At 40.1% G+C, this 23,766-nt stretch overlaps 1 protein-coding gene across 14 annotated transcripts in view; it reads left to right on the top strand.

Moving 5' to 3' along the window:
* Window positions 1-23,766, top strand: part of FOXP1 (forkhead box P1) — a 664,276-nt gene that overhangs the window by 384,810 nt on the left and 255,700 nt on the right. The gene's annotated exons all lie outside the window — the stretch shown is intronic.

Genomic DNA, 23,766 nt, shown 5'->3' on the forward strand with positions numbered 1-23,766 from the left:
TTTTTCATCTGGTGCTCTTATTACAATTGTTTTAATAGTTGTAATCCACCTCAAGGGCTTCTGCTAATTGCATGGTATGTAATTTTAGTAAAATGAAATTCTTCTTCTGTTTTGCTGACTGTCCTTGTTCATTTGGAGAGCACAGTCAACAAGCATTACCACACAGAGAATCAACTCCTTTGCTGAGAAAGTAGTTGGCTTTGTTCCAAATATAACCAGCAAATAGCATAATAGATTGCAATATGAAAATCAATCCATTGTTTTTCCCTTTATTGTCAGGACAGTACAATAGATATTTGTAGTCTGCAGTTTTGGATCTTGAGTTATTTTGCCTCCATGATGTTTAGTACCTACAAGGTTTCAGGGTGTTACTTCCTTTGGCACCTTATGTGACATCCCAGAAATGAGAGAGAGAATCATGTGAAAGTTAAGCAATTTCTACTCTTGAGATTAATTTGAATCTCTCTTTCTGCATAAATCTTGCTACATGAGAGGTGATTCTTCTCATAGCTAGTCACTCATTGCTTAGTTACTGTGAAAACTGTGTCTCAGGTGCTGATGACTGGATTTGAAAACACACTTATATATATTTTTGTAATGTAAAGGTTATTGCATTCCATATATACATGCGTGGAAACAAAGATTCAGTGAATGACAATAAGTGCCTCTTTTTGAAATGACTAATTTATAGAAACAAGAGATGTGTATGTTGAAATGAATGTTGGACTGGCTTCCCCAACCTGGTACCCTTAAGATGGGTTAGACTAAAATTCACATCATTTTCAGCCAGCATGCTCTGTTTTAGGGCTTGATTTTTCCTTGGAGGAGAAAACAATATGAAACAACAACAGTTTCTAACAATATGGAATTGCAATAGCTGAAGCAAGCTTTTGTTCCAGGGCAAGAATTAAGGTTAGGACAAAGTTCCATCTCTTCCTTTCTTCCTTCAAATTGTATAATCCTCCACATTAGATAATACAAAAGAGAAGGCAAAGTAATTGAATTTATATAGTTCATATCTGAGAACTCTTGGCACTACTGAGCTGAGGTAGATACTTAGGGTTGTTGCTCTGTAGCAAAGATCATGCTTTCAATCAGGCCTTGTAGGCTAGGCACTCCTACTGCAACAGTTTACTAGGCTACAGCTATTTGTTGGAACAAACTTTATATAGTGGAGACGTTACCCATGATGAGCTAGTTTGAGGCTGCCAACCTGCTTTTCACATAGGCTGTTGATGAGCCGTCAGGCTGTAATAACTTTTGGTCACTACAGAGCAAACTGGATTTGCAGAAGCAACTTACAGGTGAAAGGTTCAGTATTCCATTATCAGCCTTCTAAGCTGTCTTATGCCACTCACAAAAGCTATTTGTTCACAGAATTGTCATATTTGGTACCTTCTGATAGAACTAAGGAATCAGAAATCCATTTTCATAATTTCTTCTGAGAAGGCAAATTGATGGTATACATTAGAAAGCAGATTAATGAACTTATTAAAATAACATTTTAGAATAAAATATGGCAAGATCTGATTTGTTTAAATAGAGGCTGGATTTGTTCAGCTGTAATCATCTTTGTCCTTCATTTGACAATTTTTTTCTTGTTCTATAAATATAGAGTTGTAAACAAGAGCTAATCCTTAGCAACAACCTAGAAAGTCAATGTTTCTCTCTAGATCTTATAATAAATTCAGACATTCTGAATTTATACGCACTATTTTTAAGGGTTGCAGTAGATACTAATGTCTTATTAGAAAATTGAGGAAAAACCGCTCTTGTGTTCACTTTATAATATAATTACATTGCATTTTCTTTCTTATCTCTAAAGATGTCTAATTTTAAAAAATTAGAACTGTTCCCCCCACTACCTACATACATACACACTAATGCATTTAAATTTTTGTAGAATTGTTGGATGTATTTTCCCTCCCATAATGGTCAACATTGTCAAAACACTTTACCACATGCACCTTGATAACAGCAATTTTCATGGATTCTGTTGATAATCATATTAGCTTAAATCTTTCTGTAAATTTTGTACCTTATTGTAGTTGCCAAAGAAGTTATTCCCTGCTAGGAAATAGCCTTAATTTTTCTACTTCTGAGCTGACTGTATAACTTGAATCTAGACTGTATCTCAGTGTAGTTCGTGTTTAAAACCCATCTTCATTATTTGCATTAGGGATCCTCTTAAATATACTTATTTGTTATTCTGTGTTTACCCAGGGAATGTTTTCACAGTCTTAATCTACAAAAGCCATGCATGTTTGTATTTTGCCATTCCCAAACTCTGTGATTTTAAGGTAGTGAACCACATACAGAAAAATAGTTTACATGTAGCTTTTCTAGCATTGAAAGAATTTATTCACTTTTCTAATGCCTTAACATTGTGGTCAGCATTGCTATGGTTATAGGAAGCATTACAGTCTGTGAAGCATTTCCCATTAGGTAGACACCATGTCTTTAAATTATGGCAATTTCTTAAGATTTTAAAGCAAAATGAGCTCTTAGGAGTGTGATTAATAGCAGGGAATGAGGATAACACTGGGTCATCAGTGGCACTCCATTACAAAAAAGGTTGAACTAATAAAAGCATCCATCTATTTGACTAATAAAGCATTTGAATGATATGCTTGTAGTTTTTATCATATAATACTTAGTTTGTACTGAATAAACTGTGATTTTACATGCTGCAAAAAGACTACAGAAGAAGCAGTTCAGTTGCAGTTTGTCGATGTTTTAGTACATCTGCTACTACAGCCTGCATATGCTACATTTTACACTATATTTCATGTATTAAATATATTCTCTGTGACTTGAAACATTTGTTGAAGTAGACATTGTTTCTAAATATTCAAAGTTTTATAATGCCATTGCATGGCTAAGATGCCTACATAAACAATCCTCCATATTGTGGTTGTTGGAGACATACATAAAGCCCATGAACAAGACAAGTTTCCTTTTTCAGTGCCCTTCCCCTACCTTTAGTAGTTGAAGTTACTTAGGTGGATGGCTGATAAATCTCTGTGCAAACATGCTGACTGAATAAAGAACACTTGGGTTGGAAGTTTTACTGTATTATTTTGAATGATCAGACATGCTTGGTTTGGTTTAGTTTGGTTTTTTGTTGAAGAAACAAATTTAGGGGATCTACTTCTTGTAATAGCTTTGGAAGAACCATGAGAACAAATCTTCAGTGTCAGATAGGTTTCTATATCTTTTTAAATGCTATATGAGTAAGGGTAATATTATCTGGGAGGTCATGAGGTTCTTTGGAAGCCAGGCACTGAGGCTCTCTTACCTTGCTGCTTAGACTCTGAAGGAGTCCACACCCCATCCAACCCCCTAGCAGCTTGTATGGAAAGAAATGCACCTGCTTCCCTGCCTGGGATGGACATAGGATTGTACTCTAGATCTCTCGGTGATAGCTCAAGTTCAACATTGTAATTCTTGTTTGGAACTATATGCCTCATCTGAATGCTAAACATTTGGAAGTTCTTTCTTTGCTAGTTTATCTTTCCACAATTTTTGTGTTCCACTCTCTCATCTGTGGTCAGATAATCAGGCCTTTCTAACTTCCTAGTTCAACTTGGACAATATCTATAGTTACTATTTGGCATGTACAAAAACTGTTTCGGCTATCTGTGATTTTTGTTTCTTACCTCTTTCTAACGATGATATCTGTCAGGGGGCTGTGTATTTTATATCCTAATCAGCCATTAAAATAATATAGGTGTGTGTCCGGTCTTGCAAATATTGTTTGGCTTTGTTTTTCCTTCCCTTCATCCTAAACATCAAGAGTGTTAAGAAGCCTCCAGAAACATCTTGACTGCTTTCTCAGCCATTTCTAAGGGGTTCTTTGCCACAGGCTGGAAAATATGAAACAAACTCCCTTGCATGCCTCTGGCTGTACAGCTGGGGTACAGACCAAGAGCTACTCCAATCCCAGTTCCATTTTGGAGAAGCTTTGGGGAGCTGCCTTCCAGTGGTGAATGGAATCAAAGGATTTGTCTACTCTATTCTGTTCCCATAGTGGCCAAACAGCTGCTCACAGATGCCAGAAGCAGTACGAGTCAACAGTAGGTATTTTCAGTTTTCCAAGTGGACACGTCTTTTCAGGAAAGGCACCTCAATCAGTACACTGGTCTTATGTTGTGCAATTCTGACACAAATAGTTATCCCCCCATCCCAGCAAAACAGCAAGTAGGGGCCGAATGGGCTCCATATAAACTCCATTTAGTCTTCATCACATAACATGAATAATTTTGTGCGGTATAAAACTGTTCTCCAGTTAATTTGTTTCTTTCCACTCCATACAAACACTAGGCTGGAACTCCTTAGGCAGAAATGAGATGTGACACGGAAGAACCCCATTTGAATCATTCCAAATTGCTACGAAAGTGGGCAGGTACGGGGAGATTTAAAGCACAGTAAAGCACATCAGGGACAAGTGGAAACTGTCCTTCAACTGCAGTTTACCTCCCTTCCTCCCAGCAATGTTTTTTGTTACTATCTCAGCAGGGGTTACCTCTGGAATGCCACATGGACAAAAATAGCATTTACAAGTATATTTTGGGATGGGGGCAGGGAGACTCTTGCTTTTTTTCATGCCCATGCTTCAAATTAAAGCTTCCTGGTATGCCTTCTCAGCTTTTTAGGGATTAGGGTATGAGTCAGTTCTGACACACAGGTCTGTCCCTAGCTTTGTAGGACATTATAATCATTCTTAATGTGCATCATCACCTCAATGTGCAGCTCAGAGAATGTAATAGTTCCTTGCCATTACATTCAGATCAATTGTTTCTTTTTGTATTCCCATATGACAATTTTGTCATGATCAGACATATTATGAGCTTTCTTGGTAAGTTTAGTGTATGTCCAGTTAGCAGAAAGCATGTCTTTGAATAAAGCAGTATAAAAGAGAATTAATTTAGTTATCTGGCATAGCTTCAGGCAAGTTCTTGCTGTAGCAATTGAGCACAGGCCCAGGTGTTGGCCAGAGTACTGCTACATAATATCATACTTCATGCTCCTCATTTGAGCTTCATTTATCACTGTAGAAGCATGTAGTAACGTGTCCTTTGGGGTTTTTCCTGTTAATCTTCACAGTATCAGTGCATCACACATATGGGCTCTTTGCGCATGCTTGAGCTGATCTGGGAAGATTCTAAAGCTGATTCGTTATTCTTCAGTGGGAGCCTGGCTGCTGAGCATGGCCAGCATTTGGGGAGGGGCTTCCACTGAGACTTCAGTTCTATTTTGACAGCCCTTGTGAGTGCATCAGGTAGCTTCCTCTGCTACTTAGTTCATAAATGTTGCCTCATCGATTCTTCTTAGACCTTACATCACTTTCCAGATTTTTCCATTTTGTTTTTCCTCTTCTCTAACCCCCTCTCCACAAAAAGGCCTTTTCGCACTTTCCCCCCACTTTTACTGACCCTTCTACCCTCACCCATTTGAGAAAATGATGCTCACAGCCCCATCCCACAACTGCATAGATTGTGGCAACAAGTTACTGCCTACCAATGGATTCCTCCTGTGCCTTTTTTGCCCGAGAGAGACCCATGTTTTAAATAAATGTATGTATGTATGTATGTTGTTGATGCCTGCTCACCTAAAAGTGGAGCTCTGGAGCCATGCCCGGCATGCTGGCAGCTCCCTTCAATCAACCACTTCAAGAGTGGTAACATCCCCAGCTGCTTCCTCAGAGAAAAGATCTAAACTGGAAGACCTAAAAAACAGACAAGAAAAATACGGCTTTGAAAACACCCAGACTCACGAAAGGGCAAGATGACAGCAAACATACCAAAAAAGATGCAATATGCCTCCCCGCACAGGTCTGTTGTGTACCAAAGACACAGCTTCTGAACAAAGAGCTGCAGCAACATTCCGGTTTCAAGACAGGCACAGGAGCCCTTGATTCAGCTGCTGCCAGTGGCTCTCAGCACTTCGTTCTCAGAAGGGGAGATTCACAAACCATCATCTCCACTGTACCAGCAGATCGATACTGTCCCAGGAACAAGACATGACTCTCCATCATCACCAATATCGAGCATGTGCCTCTGCTTTGAACCCAATAGACATCAATACCAATCATGCCCCCTGATTGCCAAGGGGGACCACAGACCCCAGTGGCCGACTCCTCCATACCAGTACGAATTCAAACCTGATTTTTATAAAGAACACTGGGGCTCCATCAATTCCAGGCATGAAAAGCCTCCTGAACCCCGTTGGGTCCAATCTGTTTTCCATTCATACTGATCTTATCCTGCCTGTGCTGTTACCAGGACCATCACAAGATGCAAGGGAGATGGCAACACAGAGCTCCCACCCATCCCATGCCAGTTGGTTGTGTGCCAGGTTGCCCAACCACCAACATGTGACTTTCACCAAATCAATGGAATGCAGTCCCTGGCCTCACACTTGGAATTTGAAACCAACCTCTCTGACCTGCCTGCCAGCCCACCAGGACTCCTGCATGATCTTCCACGATCTGCAAAGGACATCAGACAATTTTCTAACCAGGTCCTTTGTATGGCACACAGTTAAGGCTCATCCCCTGACAAGACCCTGAAAGAGCAAACAACCCTGTCTTTGAGGCAGTCTATGCAGAAACCACAGGTTCTGCCAGCATACCACTTCTGCCGCCCTTGCTTGTTGCAGCACATTATGGGTGGAAATTTCCAGTATTGCTAGCACTACCACCCCAAAACATGTACTGGGTACAGGAGAGGGATGCAGAGTTCCTGTTCCAACACCCATGCTCCAACTCTGTCAATGTGGAGTCCTCTCAAGGCCCATCCAGGAGAAAATACTCCTCTCCTACAGACAGAGAGGGTGGACGCCTTGACTCAGTCAGCTGCTGCTTCTATTTGTCTGCTTCACTTTCCATTAAAAGCGCTGCCTGTTCAGTGCGTGACACTGTGCTGCACCGACTATCATGCTTGCCGTCTTGCTGTCACTGCACTTGAGCTCCCTGAGGGTCTGGGAGCTGGAACCCACCTAGCCTGCTGTCATCCCTCACTGAGCAAGCTATGTGAGAAGCTGCAGCTGGAGTGAGGAGAGACAGCACTGCCAACAATACCTGGGCACTGAGGTGGGACCTCTGCCAGGACCTTTTTATCACTGGAGCCTGCAAGGGACCTGGTAGGGGCTGCCTGTTTGGCTGGTTGGTGCATGGTGTCAGGTAGCTGTGTTTTTTGAGTAGGGTCATCCAGCTATGGGCTTTTTCAAAGGAGGTGGGTCTAGGGGAACAGCCATTCAGGTGGTGACAGGTAGGGTGTGTTATGGCGGTGAGGGGAGGGCATGCCTGCCTAGCAGAAGGGGACAGATGCTTAAGATCTGTTTCCTCTTCTGACCCTCCCCCCAGCCTAAGGATGCCAGGTATCCATATCAGAGAGCCCTTGAGCATTACCAAAACCTGGGTGGGAAACCTCTAACCTCTACCATGATCCCTTCTGAGGCCCCATGCCATATAAACATTCTTAGAGCTCCTAGCTGTGAGGAAAGCTCTCTTTGCCTTTCAGACACTAATCCTGGACCTTCAGGTTCCAACATCATGGCATCATGGTTTGTTGCATACATCAACAAACAGGGAGGGGTGAGATCAACCCAGCTTTTACTTCTCGCCACCAAGATCTAGAAGTGGTGCACTGCTTGATATAACTCTCTCTTTGTGATCCATGTTGCCAGTACTGACAGCGTCCTAGCAGATGCTCTCAGCTAGACTTTCACACCATGTCATGAGTGGGAACTCCACAGCACCATGATGCAATCGCTGTGGGAGTGATGGGGCCTCCCCCAAATAGACTTGTTTGCCACATAAGACAACACTGCTTGCTTCTGCTTCTGTCCCAGAACTGGCATCGGCAAAGGGTCGATGGAGAACAGAAGCCTTTTTTTATCTCTTCCCATTTCCCCGATTCTGAAAGTTGTAGCAAAACTCTCTTGGAATCACATGGATTCTATTCTCATCCCACCTTGGTGGTCCAAGCAGTCTTGGTTTCTCCACCTCCTCAACGTCTCCAACAGAACATTACAAATCCAGGACACAATCCATCAGACAATCTCAGAGGCTTTTCATTGCCTGTGGGGGTGCATATCAAAACTCCCCATCTCCTCATACAAACTTTCCAAATGGATAGTTTATACCATATTCCTAGAGTATGACTTTTCCACCCTTAAACTATTTGTCCTGATCCGGGCTCATTCCACCAGAGTGATGGCAACCTCCACAGCCTTATATGCCAGAGTGCCCTTCCCTCTGCAGTGTCGCACTGCAAGAGCTGCAAGCTGGTTGAACCCCTTGACCTTTGTTCTCCATTATCGCCTTGATGTTCGAGCCAGAGGGGACTGTACCTTCAGCAGAACTGTCCTTTCTTCTCTGCTCTGCTGAGTGGCACCACCCTTCACTGTGGTTTATCCTCAGCAGGGCTTAGCATGATGTATGAATTTGCCAGAGTGTGTGCACAAATGCCTGCGTGCGCACACACAGTCTGTTTGTTTACCCTTTGCATAACTCATGCTTGGCTCACATGACATTGCAATCCTGATCAGGAATTGCATGTGTAGTTTAAATAGCCTATGATGAACTGCAGTATGTCATCCAAATTCAGTCACTGACATCTTAAGCAAAATTCTGTATGTCGGATGTGTGGCTATAGCTAATGTGGTATGGGAATGGGGCTCATGCAATCTGTAGTCCCCACTAATCCATGGAGCTCACTGGGTGATTTTTGGCAAGTCACAGACTATCCGCCCAACCTACCTCATAGGGTTGTTCTTGTGAGGAGAAGATTGAGAGGAGGGGGAGAGTTACGTAAGCAACCTTGAGTTCCTTGGAATGATAGAAGTTGTGATATAAATAAATAGGTGCCCATCCAAAATAAAAATAATCTGATACACTACTAAGTAATTGTTTCTTCTGGACTACATAGGAACATGCATATGTATCCCCATATTAGAACTGGATGGTAGCCTGTATGTAGAAACACTAGATTAGTAGCAAGGAGTGATGGAAATTTCTCACTGCTTTTCTGTTTTTCTAAGGCCAGAACTCTAATTTGTACCTCTACCTTTGGCACTCATATCATTGATACAATTATGAATATCTGCTTAAATTGAAAACTTACATGCCACTCTTAATATTTGCAGATAACAAGATTAGTTTTTTAATAGATTCCCACACATGTTAATTCACAGGCATTAATAATTTATTTAAACAAGTTTCTGGACACAACTGATTTAAGAAGGTGCTTATCTCTTTATAAAAATGTGTGTGTTGTCCTTCTCTATAATGATAATTTGAACACTTGACAACCTGCACTTCTTTTCTGCCCCCCTTCTGCAGTATTGTTTTAAATTCTGTATAGGAGCAGGGGAAATTAATAGTACTTGATTTGATCTTGCCTATTACTGTGATAACTAACAAGCATAATTTGAATAAATGCAGCTTGTTTAGAAGCTACCTGGTACTGTCTGAAAAATGATTCCTGGTCCTCAACCAGTGTGTTTTCAAGGTGGACAGCAGCTGATGTGTGTAACATACAACCTTCCCACTCCTCTAAATGTCAGAAGGATTGTTTGTTTGTCTTGACCTATAGCCAGCTGTTTACTCTGTAATGCATTTGCCTCAACCTTGATTCCCTGAGAGTGGCCTCTTTCTCCTCCCTCCTCTGTTTACAATTGTCCTGCCCTGAGTGTCACCTATGAAATCTGTTGATTATTCCACCTGGTTAATGTTAAATTGCTCTTGCAAGATGATGTGTTTGTTCATAAACACAAACGCCAGGGCCCTTGTTTACTGTACCCATGGCAGCAATCAGTTATTAAACAAATATTGCTTTGTTTGCGGGTGTGAGCAGTAGTTTAGCCTGCAAGGTCTGCAGGGAGAAAAAAACTTTAAAAGCTAGTATTTTGATAAAGAAGAAAAGGGGAACTTGTCCCTGGAATGTGGTTGAAACCGACTTAGGTTTGTTTTTCTTATCTTTAACTTTGAATGAAGGGGCTACGAAGATTAGCAAGTTGTTTGGTTTTTTTCCAAGATATTTCCTTAGTGTAATGATATCTATCCAGTTGTTTGCTTTTTTCAGAAGGGATAGAGCACTCCTGCAAGACGGCTAGCACAGTAATAGAGCATCTGATGGCTAGAAAATTCTGTGTGGATGAAACTAGAACTTTAAAAGTCTAGGACAAAAGGATAGGGCTATGAACAAGGTAATCACGGACCCCCTCCCACCGCCTGCTTTGAATATATATATATATTGCTTTTGTGTTTGTGGATTGTTGCTGGTGGGTGGGTGGGGTTGCATATATGTACACACAATATCTCCGTAAAAGAGTGCATGTTTTTTTCAACAAACTACTTATTCTTGTGTCCACTGTGAACTTACAAAAGGAAATGTTTCACTTGTTTTAGAGGGGAACTGAAAACTCTCACAAGGATAAGAACAAATTGCAAACACATCAGTTAATATTTGAATATGTGCTTTCCTGGTGCATTTTGAACAGTTTGTGTGCTTGCTTGCCATTCATTATGGAGTAACCTAGTGTTTGGAAGCATTTTGACATTCTTTAATGCTATAAATTGTAATATTTTTTTAAAAAATTCTATGTGTCCTAATAAGAAAAATCAATATTAGTATTTGTTCCTTTTGTATTGCTTTGTAAAGAAATAAGGCATGGGTCAGGACAGTGTTTCTCTCCCCTCCACATACCCATTTTTGTTTATGGTCAGTATCCATAAACCACAACAGGGAGGTGAGTTGAATGCTGCTTCCTCTATTGATTTCAGGGAGGCAGGTGTGAGGCAGCTGTTTAATTTCAGTTAAAATAAATGTTGTTTGTAAAGTAGGTACACTTGGTAGGATACACCCTGTATAATCTGAATATCAGATAGGACTTGTTAACATTCAGCTTTAAATCCTTAAAATATAGAAAATTATGTATTTTTAGAGAAAAGTGTTAGATTTTCTGTGACTAATCCAGGGGCCTATAACTTTATGGGGAAAACTACTATTAAAATGATTAAAAAACAAAATGTAAGTGCAGAGGGAGTTTTTGAAGGATTACATTAAATCATTGACCTGTTGATCATTCAGGCAAGCAGACTAGAAGATATTTGCAAAATTCTGAGCAATAATATTTAGTAACACACCATAATGACTGGAAACATATTGGTTGTCACTATTGCTAGAGCAGTCATGGGGCTTGAGGTGAATCTAAAGGTGCTCCAAGTGTGCAGCCTAACTAAGCAGTCATTAATTGACTAGCATCACCATGAGGAATCTTTTCCTCTCTCTGCATCCCAGAATGAAAGGAAGAGAGAGAGAGAGAGAGAGAGAGGGAGGGAGGGAGGGAGGGAGGGAGGGAGGGAGGGAGGGGGGTAGTGTTATAGCTTGTCAGAGCTCCATTTGATCATGGAGATTAGGCTTATTCTATAGTCCAAACTTATTGGGCTGCAATTCTCGTCATGCCTACTTGAGAGTAATCTCTACTCCACACAGAAAGACTTCCCTGTAAATTCCCCTAGTATGAGATTACTGATGTTTTACAGTTGCTACCATGTCCATAACATGAAAAAAAGGTTAGATTAATGTTTTCACCAAGTTACCTCTTCTGACATTCAAGAAACAAGATTTCTAAGCTTTATAATTCAGAGTAAAATCCATTGATTTCTTATTCATATTGCAGTAGCAACAGAAAGAACCATTCTCAGAGCGAGTTTATATAATATGATTTTACTTCCATGTGAGCTTCCTTCCTTAGGCACCTGCTTATATGCAGAATTGTAACATGTGAACAGGTTGGTCACGCATATGGCAGGCGGTTGCTTTTCCAGTGGCTGCTGTGACTGTCTTCTTCGTCCTTGACATTTGTCCACAGAATTGTGTACTTAATTTTATGTTCTGCCTATCAGCTGATGGGTCTGTACAAGTACAGAAAGGGACTGAAGAACCTGTAAGCATAAGACAAGAGTTGGTGAGAAGGGGAAAGATGATGAAGAAAAGACAAGTGGAATCTGAAAGGGGACTGTAAGACTAAGGAAAACACAACAAATTGTTTCTGAAAGCACAGGAATCCTATCAAACCTCTTCAGCCTATGTAAAGTTTCTGGAAACTACACGATCATGCAAAGTGGTCTGTGGAGGAAAGAGATGTACATGCTATCAGTTTAAAGGATGCCTTTCATTCTGGCTCATGACCTTCTGCTCTCTTTCTCCTTCGTTCTTAAATAAAAATGACAAAGGCATTTCCCTCTTGAAGTTGTCTGATGCATTGCAGACAACATCAGTCTCACATTCATTACCAACAGTACAGTCAGTCCAGTAAGTGTATGAGCACCTGTATGCAAACGTGCTTTCCATATTAACATACTTAGGTGAACACATAAAATATGCACCTGAAAATTATAATGTGTGGAGCTATACAAGGAGCAGGATCAACAGTTTTCTCCAACAGGAAAGATAATGTGCAATAATTTTGTCTGTATTGGTAACTGAAAGTACCTATGCCCTGTATTATTGAGGTGTTAATCCCAAGTGCTTTGAAATGTGCATTCCATCCAGCAAGAGATTGTTTTTATTCTGGTGATGTGCCTGATTAATAATTAGTATAGCAATTAATGATTAGTGTAGCAAGTCATTAGAAGGAGGCAGGGAAGGGCAGGCAGGAGAACATCAGTAGGTTTGCGTGTTTGCTCAGCGAGAGAGGGTGTGGGTCTGGAGTAATGAGTGGGTGGATGGGAGGTGGTCCTGAACAGATGGCTGGTTTGTTAATTTGGCATGTCAGTTGCTTAGGCATATTTCAGGTTTAGTACCAGTTAAGAGATAATCACAGTGAGGTTTTACAACTTCTTTGCAACTCCTGCTTTGGAGCTGAAATATTGAAATATTTTTCAAGCAAGGAGAATTTGGTTTAATAGGATCATGGGTGTAATGCCTCCCTTTTTACAATATGGTATATATGCTTTTAACCACACCATGACAGGTAACCAAGAAGAACTGTACTTTTTCCACTATACTGTTCCCATGCTGGGAAAAATATAACAATAGTATCATTCAGCTGATAAGGCATAGAAGCATTGCCTGGAGAAATATATGATAACTTAGCCTCTTGCAACCAACCTAGAAGCTGACCAGAGATGTTTTTAGAGTGGAACTAAATTATAAAGACAAAATGGTTGAAGACTCCAGGGCCTTTCCGTGGCCTTATTGTGGTCCAGACAGAATATCCCCACAGAGTGATGGTTGTTGTTGAAAATAGCTTCTGTTTTCTCAGGTATTTGCTAGAAGCATTGGTCTATGTATTGAGCTTCCCAAATGGTCTGGCTGGATTTTATGGTAGCTATCTGTTCAAGTGTCACCAGCCTCTGGAAAGCTGAATGCTGATACTGCACTGCCCTGTGGATCTGCTGTGTGGAAACAATTCTGTTTTGCCTTCATGGTAATATTAGTAACTTCAATTTGGCTGTACAGTGACAGTCATAAGTGCTTCCTAATTTGAGGTATACTTTTATTTTTCCCAGTGCTTTTATTTTCCACACTTTCCTTTCTGGCACACAGTTTTGAAAGTGCATTTCACATGCATTTTACGCACACTGGAAATATTTCATAGTTAATGCTTCTGCAGCTTTATCAATAATTTTATATTGAACCTGTTGATTCATATGTAGCTTCAATTTTGTATTCCTATTGATACTCTTTCCATATTTATATATCCATATCTGTATTCCTTTTCCTGTTTATATACAAATACGATTTTTGGCCATTTCCAGAAACTATGCACAATTACTATTTATAGGATTCCCAGACCTTTAACAACTTAATGAGAAGCAGAAATTCAGTAGGGCACTTCCTTCCTTTCCCTAGCCTTTTGCTTTCCATCAGATACAAACTTCTACACAAACATCCTTGATCCATCCCACTGTTCTATCCAGAATATTACTTCTTTCATCCCTGGCTGAACCTAAGTCATTCCCCAAAAGTCTCTGTCTGCACTGTGAATCTTGGAATACCCTTTACCTATAATTTCATCCAGAACATTTAAAAATGTCATAATTTCCATTTAAAGCGCCCTTTACAGCTTATTTCTTCTTCAAAGCCTTACTTTCATTCCTAGCCCACTCCCTTTATATCCAACATGGCAGGATAGCTAAATTAGACATGAGTACAACTGCATTTGATCATTTCTTTAGTGGTAGAAATAGCTGTCTGTTTCTCTGTTGCATTGTGCTCCTTTACCTACCTTATTAAATGGGATGAAATGGCCATTGGAGTAGGGACTTGCACTGTACAGCTCCATAGATATTGAAAGCATTTTATTCATCTGTGTTTCTGTTCAGTGTTCTATATCCTAAATCGTGATTTGGATGGTTGGTCCCATCCTCCCTTGGTGGAGAAGTACACCTGTGTCCCCTTTAGCTCTCTCATGGTGAGACAGTTCACAGATGTGCTCCATCATATGGAGAATCCCAGTTGGTTCAAATCTTGGTGTTTCAATTTCACAACAGATTTGAGAAAGCCCTACAAAGTAATTCCAGCAGCTGTTGTAGTTTCAGGAGTGGATAGGCAGCCTTTCCTGTATGTGCAATGATCAGTAGGGATGTTCTCGAAGGCATATGCAGTAGACTTGGGCAAGTCTGCAGTCACTGTGAGTAGGATGCTAGTTGTATTAGTACTCACTGCAGTGCAAAGAACCAACATTTTAGGAGAGGACTTCTCATTGGCAGTTTTCATTGATATTGAGGGGGGATATCCGGCCCTCCATATGTTGTTGGACTACACATTTCTTCAGCCCTAACCAGTGTAGTCACTAATGAGCATTAAATGGGGAATGTAGTCCAACAGCATCTGGAGCGCCAACTCTTCCCTACCCTGATGTAGATACTAAATAGCTTGCTGAAGACTATACAAAATAAGCTACCTAGAAAACTGAAGAACTCGGGAGTATTGTTTCCCAACTTCCAAGGACACTACTGGCCTTACATTTCTAATGCAGCTGAAAATTATCCTTTAACTCCCTTGCATTTTATTGGGTTTGAGTGTCTTCATTCTCTCAGCAATCCTTGAGTTCCCAGACCCATGCTGTTAAACACCCATTGACATTTGGGTCATGAGATGAGAAAAGGAACGGTGAGCTATTATTTATAATTAAGCGCCAGGTGAGTTTTGTTAAATGGGTGCAGCTACTAAAGATACTAGCAAGGAGATTGGGCAGCAAGTGTTATTTCACATTAAAGCTTTGTACATGAGAGAGAGATTTTAGATCAATTTGGAGAAATTGCAGGAAGCTATGTGATCACAAGGAAATAACTTCATTGCAATTGGACAAGTTGATAGTCTTGACTCTTTTACAAGCTGAATTATATTAGATCTGCACCTCTTCTCTGTTTCCTTCTCAGTTTTTATTTTTTCTTATTTTTATTTTATTTTAACTTTTTCTTTCCCAACTCTCTACATCACCAAGCACATTGCTTTCCCTACAGTAAAGAGGGCACAGGAGGTGACCGCCCCCTTGCTAAACAGATGCTAGTGCCAGTCGGTGGGTCAGGTACTAAGGATGTTCTTAGAGAACTGTGATTTGTTTCACTTCCCCTGGGAGGTTTAGCGCATCACCTCTTCAATATGCTCAACCTCCACTGACCCAAAGCTTGGGACGAATCCAATTCTGACCCTGGAACTCCCAAATGACAGCATGAGAAGCTACCTTTGTGTCATGAGGCCAGCCTGACAACGTGCAGTTGATAATTCCACCCATTCCAAAGCCTCCTTTCTCCTAAGTACTAAATGAAATTTCAGATTTCGGATATGTCTAGACATAGACAGTGTGTGATAAAGTTGATAATACATTAATCATTTTTAACAACAGGTAATATGCATAATTTATGGTGTTACAGTGCTATCTTTTTTGATATTTATGATGGATAATGCTCAGTTTTTGCCCTCATATTACTGCTTTAAATTATACCACACGAAAATTAATGAGAAACTAGATTTATGGGTTTCATTTGTTTGTCAATTTGGAAATTAATTGGGTGTTAATTTTAGCCGTCCCTCATCAGACCAGGTCTTTAGTATGTGTGCATTACTTTGCATTCATTGAAGCCTACCTCCCATTTACTGTGGGTCACTAGTTTTGCATACATTAAAATAGCCCTCAGGCTCATTCTCTTGATTACTTTTTGAACTGCCATGCATTAGAAAATTTACGCCTTTCTGTTATAATTATTAAAATTCTGTATAGGAGGATGATCCTTGCATAACAGCAAATATGCATTGTTCCTGGGTTTTTCGGGGTCTCATGTAACAAAGTCCAATTATTCTGATTTTTTTCCTGTTTGGAACTATAAATTGGTAATGTAAGTCTTTATTTTATGACCTACAGCCTTTGAAATCTCAAAGACTACTTTAAATTCATAAATTAGCCAGTTAGCCTAAACACAGAGACACAGAAATACAAAACTTAAAAAAAAAAAAAAAAAAAAAAACCCTCACTGCCACCAAAGATTTTTTACAGAATTATTTTTCTTGTCCATTCACATTCTTCATATTTCTGGTAAGATCTATCTCCTTAATTGCCTGCTATTATTTTAATACTGTGTATCACCAACAACTAGTCACAATAAGTCGGTACTACATTTATGTATGGTAGAACATGGTGCTGATTCATGTAAATTGTTTCATGAAAAAATCAGTATTTTAGATGTTTAAGTTCCATTTGCTCAGTCATTTATTGAGGAAATGTATCAAAATGTCATTTAAGGTAGAATCCTGTTTGTGTTTAAATGTGGCTGTCTGGGGAATACTGAGAATTGTAGTTCTTGTTTGTCTGTATGTCCATAGGATTGGGAACAATTGAAGTCAAAAGGAGAAGGGGGCGGCAGAGGTTGAGTTGGCTGGATGGGGTCACTGGAGAGGTGGGTGTGGGCTTGGGTGGACTCCAGGGGGATGGTGGAGGACAGGAGAGCCTGGAGGAATGTTGTCCATGGGGTCATGATGGATCAGACATGACTTTGCGACTGAACGACAACAATGTTCATAGAATTTCACCTTAACCAGTCAAAATTATAGATTCTAAAACCATACAAAAAGAACTGTGTGGGTAGGTGAATTACATCATCATGAATGTATGCATGGGTATAATATATGTAGGAGAGTTATTTTTAAATTTCCTTGGATAATGTAGAAGAGATTGCATTGCATTAGGTTGTTGCATCTTGCTAGCTTTATGTAAGATTTTTCAGAAGGAAGGGGGGGAAAGTCCTCTGGCATCATAAACACCAGTGCTTTTTTCATCATAGAATGCACCGGAACAGAGTTCCGTCACCTTTTTTCGACAGATTTTCCAAGTTTTAAAAGTAACCTTTGAAAATTTGATGTTTGGTCCACATGGATTCGAATATCCCTGTTGAGCATAGCAGGTCGGCGGCAAAACGGTGCATGCGGGCTGCTTGTGTGTCGAATCCGATGCATGCGTACTTTGTCCGCACTGGTGTGATGGCGCTGCTCGGCTTGTGATTGGTCATGTGGTCAAGCGCTGAGTGCTTACTGCGGGCGGTGACCATTATGTTTCATTACACAACTGACGTGTGTGGGTGTGTATACAGTGATTGACTACATGCGAAAGGTAAATAATTTCATGAGTTCTGGTACCTTTTTTCTTACAAAAAAAAGCACTGATGAACACTAACAAATTTTATATCAGCATTAGCAAGAGGTGCATTTGAACTGATGAAGTGTGCTGCATTTAATCTTTCTCTCTGCTTTGGACTATATAACATTCATCATGCATTTTCAAGAGCTTTACAAACATTTATTTATTATTATGCTTAGTTACCATGCAGATAATTTCTTTTTAAAGGCTTCTATGGTTCTTCCTTTGAATCCGATAAAATTATCATAGTATACCAGACAATATTGTTTTGTGATCAGCTATTGGGAGGTTAAATATGGTTGCAAAGATGATGATTATTTAGAAACTCTTCCAATTGATTAATTATCATTGAAATGGGCTTAATATATATATAAATTAAAGTTGTGGAGTTCATAAAATCCAGTTACTTGAAACTTACATGCAGCATCATAAGCAAAGTTTGTGAGCTGTATTTCTCTTGCCGGGCCATACTACATATGGCCATACTGTGCATGATCAAAAATAAACAAGCACCTGGCTGTTACAAAAAGGCAACAGATATAACCCTGCCCATATCAAGTGGAACAGCTATGTCTTAGAAAGCGTAGGAATAGTTGCTTGCATAGGAACATCAGTGGATGCATATCTATTCTCAACTTAATAATTTCAGGTGCAGTCCTATGCACATTTAGGCAGAAAAATGCTAACACTTTCAGAATTAGTCAGCCAGCCAGGATAGCCAGGGCATGCGGGGACTTACTGGACCTTTCCTTCTGTCTAAGTATATACAGAATTGTGTCCTTAGAAACATATTTCAGTTAAAACATGGTGTGCTAGATTCATATTACACATCACTGAGCATAATGTTCAGTTCACCAGTGGAATCAGTATAGAAAACATGGTGAAACAAGTTAGTTCTCCTTATTTACTTTCTGGCACCATTATTTTGGTAGCTGAAGTTGAAAACCATGTATTAATGCACTACTTTTCCTGAAAGAATGAGAGACTAAAGTGTGGGCTATGTGGCATTTTTGTTTCTGAAAGTTTCTTTTTCCTATTGAGGGCAACCATGAGGAAGTTAGCTGTTGATATTATGCTCCTCAAGCCAGTATGGTGACATGGTGAGCCTTCCTGCAATTGCTTATGAACTGCCTTTAGCCTATTGGCCACTAGTTGCCTACAGCTGCCGACACAGTACCTACTCCTGATAAAAACCTGTAGAAATCGCCATAGGATAGATGGTACCTGTCTGTGCTGCTTCCATTTCATATATTTAATAAAATAAGATATATTTTAAAAGGAAACATGAACACTTTTCACTAACAATTTTATCCTTGTGAATAAAATAGCTAAATGGTCTTAATGACCAGTCTGTTTACCATATATAGAGACGTTGGGACCAGGCCTCACCATTTAATCACTTACTCCAGACTGATCTCAGCATTAGCTTTTCTCTAGAAATAGAAATATATTGCATAAATCTGTGTTTAGTTTAATTTATACATCCTTAAATGACTGGGCCAAGTTCTTTAAGGGCATTTATTCTGCTTCATATAAATAATTGATCAGCCAAGTTAATTTACTTCTGCCTGACTTGGTCACCCTTAATTAACTGCCCTGGAATAAAGACTGATTTTATTTGTTAGCTTGAAATCTTTCACAAATGTTAAAATAAAGGCTGCCTTTTGAAACAAATGTCGCACCAAAGATGGTCCTCAAAGAGATTGTTTCTGTACTGACAGTTCAACATTTATATGCTTGCTAATATTTTATTTATGCAGTTATTTATTTGATTTCTATAAATAAGGATCTTAAGCATACTTACAGGAAATAGTTGTTCATGAAATTCCACACATAGGAATCCTATGCCAGAAATAAGACTTAGGTGGCCCACTGGTCCATAACTGACCATGTTCTCTTCCCTTTGCTCTGTCAGTCAAGGCACTCCTGGACCAACAAAAACAATGTCATCAAGAACAGTATCAGTTTTGATGCTGATTTTATTCTTTTGCTGTCCAGAATATTTCTCATTATCGATAGTATTAATCATTTCTTTAATTCTTCTTTCCCATCAAGAGAGTTGTATTAGATTTAAACATAAGAAGTTTATCTCACTAGTTTATCTGATCCAGTGGTGTGATCACATGCTGTCAAATGCTTCGCATGCTAAGCTCATCAAAAGCTTAAAATGACATCAGGCCCTCCATGGTCATTCTTTGTTGCACCTCCTGTCCCAAGGAAAAGGTAGGGAGATGCTGGTTCACTAGGCATTTTTTTTCCCTTAGGCTGATTTTGACCTTCTGAAGAAAGGGGACTTAAGGCTAAGGACAAGCTAGCCTAGTATGAGCACTCAGCCCCAAATAAGGAAAGGATAGGTACCATACCCACCTTCATTATGGCCAAGCTTTCTGATATCTGTGAAGTCTCAACAACTTCACAGTTGTTTGAAGAAAGCCTTTTATCGACTATTTCTATAGCATCCAGCTGAAGCTCTCCTGGCAGTTTACGATAGTTGATCAAGTACAATACAATACAAAAATATGCATAACAGTAAACGCATGACAGTTCACTAAAATTTAAAATTCAGACTTTAATATCTCAGGTAACTAAGTTCATAGCACTAGACTTACTAGAAGCATAGAAAGTCTTTCAGAATGAGACCCATAAATACCTGTCAGGATGAGGCCTGTAAAGGATTCAGTTGCTTACATAGTTGTGAGAATGTTTTTTAAGGTCCCCTCAGGGGCCCAAGTCAGGGGGCATCTGATTCATATGCTAAAAGTTGGCCCATTTACAGCCATGGCAGCTGTGTTCTACATCACACACAATGGGGACAGAGCTTAATGCCAGTAGTGAGTGGGTAGGATTAAAAAAAAAAAAAAAAAAAAAGCATGCATGAACTAAGCAATTTAAACAGCAGCCCCTGCTCACAATGCCTGTCATGACTAAATTGCAGGGTGGCATGAATGAAACTTGCTGCTGATGTAGTCTCCCACATAAATCATATTTTATAAATGTCTCAGTATGAGATATATGTTATACAAGCCAGTCTTTTTATGGTTGAACAATACCACTTCCACTTCCATTTTTGTTTGTATCCTGATGGGTGGTGTGCTAGGATTGTCTGCATAAATGACACTCACCTTTAAACTTCATTTATTATCCAAACTTTTTTTTGTCTGAAGAATTGAGCAAGGAAGTCTTTTTCCAGTAGACTTTCATGAATAGGGTTGTAGCATGCACAATTTAAATTATATATTGAATAAATCAAACCATCCTCTTAAAATGAGGAGCCTTCCATAAAGGAGGAGATACATGCTGTGGATAGGAGCCAAAGGGGCATAAGGTTTCCAGTGCTGCACCCTCAGAAGGAGCCTATCAGTAATAAATCAGGTGAGGTGTGGTGTCTCTTATCTTTAGCAGCACTATGGAACATTTAAGTGTTGTGTAAATTACTCAATGTCCAGAACCATCTTAGTCAATTTTACAGTCTTTCTGGTGGGAGGTAGAGTAGAATAGGGTCAGAGGACTGTGAAAATATTAATATACTATTATATTAATATTAATATATAACATATATTAATATGTTAATAAACAATTTACAAAACAGTTGTTGTTTTATTTAGTCTATGTGGCTCATAAAGATGTAATAATTACCTTTACTTTCAAGGATCTGAAGTTTCCAGACTGTTTTCAAGGGCAGTCCTATGTAAAGTGCATTACAGTAGTCCAAATGTGAGGTTACCAGAGCATGCATTACCATTGCTAGGTTTTCCCCATCCAGATAGGGACTCAGCTGATATATCAGCCCCAACTGATCAAAGGTGTTCCTGGACACAAAGGTCACCTGGAGCTCCAGGGAACAACTTGGGGTCCAAGAGCACTCCCAAGCTCTGCACTCTGTTCTTAGGGGGAGTGCAACCTCATCCATCCAGGAGAGGGCAGACAACCTCCCTCTGGAATGAGGCTTACCTACCAATAGCACTTCTGCCTTGTCTGCCTTCAATTTTTATCTATCTATCTATCTATCTATCTATCTATCTATCCATCCATCCATCCATCCATCCATCCATCCATCCATCATATTAACCCTCATCCAGTCTACCCAGACACCAGTTCAGAGTCAACACCACCTCACCTGAGTCAGATGTAAATGAGAGATAGAGTTGGGTGTCATCAGCATACTAATGGCAGTTCTCTCCAAACCTCCAGATGACCTCTGGTGAATCATGTAGATGTTAAACATGGGGGATAGGATGGAACCCTGCAACACTTCGTAATGTAGTTGCCATGGAGTCAAAGTAATTGGCTGGTCAGGTCAGAGTGGAACCATTGCAGAGCGGTGCTTCCAACCCCCAACCCAACCAGCCTATCCAGAAGGATATCATTGTCAATGGTATTGAAAGCTACTGAGAGATCTGGGAGAACCAGCAGGGATCACACCCCCTGTCTTTCTCCCAGCAAAGGTCATTTCACAGGGCAACCAAGGCAGTTACCATCTCAAAACCAGGCCTGAAGCTGGACTGAAATGAATCCAGGTGGTCTGTTGCCTCCAAGTGTACCTGGAGCTGCCCAGCCACCAGCTGAACAAGCATCTTACTCAAAAAGGGAATGTTGGCCACAGGCCTGTAGCTGTTCATATCTTCGGGGTCTAGGCTTGCCTTTTTCAAGAGGGGTCTGATCACCTTCTCCTTTAACGGAGTTGGAATCAGCCTTTCCTTCCCAGAAGCATTCACCATCTCCTGGACCCAGGAATACATTCCCTCCTTGGCTTTGATGAGCAGCCACAAGGGGCAAGGGTTGAGAATACAGGGAATGGGTTGGACTTGTCTAGTCACTTTGTCCACATCATGAGGCTTCAATAACTGAAAATTATCCAATAAAATAGGACTAGATGGTGCTCTGGATGCCTTCGTTAAAGGAACTACATTAAATGTGAAGTCTAATTCGTGCCGAACCTGAGCAACTTTATCCTTGAAGTTCTGTGCAGACTCATCGCAGTGGGCCACTGAGGGTTCTTCCTGATCCTCTTTAGGGCCCACATGTCAAAGGCCACAATAGCTCTGCCAGACATCACTGAGAGGACGCGATGCTGACGAAGAGGAAAGCTCTCTTTGCCACCTTCACAACCGCAGAGTAGGCTTGATAGTGAGTTTTTGCCCATGTTTGGTCAGATTTGGCCTGGGGTTTGTTCCACTTGTGCTCTAGCCATCTTCCCAAGCTAGTTAGTCATTATGGACTAACTAGCTATAATTTCAGCTGCAGATCTCTACTAGCTTGCATATATTTGAATTATTAATTTGTTGCAGTTTATAATTTGGCCCTGACACATTCATAGAGCAACATTAAATTCCTTTCCTTTCCGTTAAGAGAGGATTTCCTTTGCTTATGCTTCCTCAGAAACTAAATAACTCATAAAAGTATGATTTTTTTCCCTGTAGATTTATAAGCCGCCTTGTATGTACAGTGGCTTTCTAGTAGTAGTGTTTTGTGCCTTTGTGGAGCCTGGGGACCCCAAAGACATGAGTTCGATAAGAAGAGGCCTTAAAGCACATGAGTTGTACTTTAAATGTAAAAGCAGAAGGCAGTATACATGGTAAATATCAGTATTGGTACTGGCGGATTCCTCAATTATTTGAATGGGTTATTTATTCCAGTACTGGGTGTGGGGGTCATTACTCATTAGGAAAAGCCAACACTGTGATTCATCAGCTCATTGATATCTTCCATTTCAGGAACTAGTGTGTTGTTAATATAGGAAGGTGCTGAGCCTAAGCTACTTGTGTGGCCCAGAGCTTGCTAGTTTCCTATGCTGGTAGCATAATGCAATAAGTGAGCCTAAAAAACCTTCCCAGCCTTGATAGTGAATAAAAGCCTGTGGCTCAGTATTACAGTGGAGGTAGGACATAGCCTCTATTCAGTTGATGCTCAACTTGATTACTGTTAGCTTCAGGAACATTTATTTATTTGATTTATAAAACAGCACACAATAGTCCAAAAGAGTCCATTGCCCCAGTTTAGTTAGTATAGCATTTGAGATTTTGCCATACTGGAGAATAATTTCCATCTGAATATTTTTCAGGTTTGCTTCCAAAGCAAGTGCTAGCCTACCTGTTGTTGTTTTGTTTTTCTTTTTTA

The sequence above is a fragment of the Varanus komodoensis genome, unplaced genomic scaffold (assembly GCF_004798865.1).
Source record: "Varanus komodoensis strain SLA01 unplaced genomic scaffold, ASM479886v1 scaffold6_4, whole genome shotgun sequence".
In the NCBI taxonomy this organism is placed as follows: domain Eukaryota; kingdom Metazoa; phylum Chordata; class Lepidosauria; order Squamata; family Varanidae; genus Varanus; species Varanus komodoensis.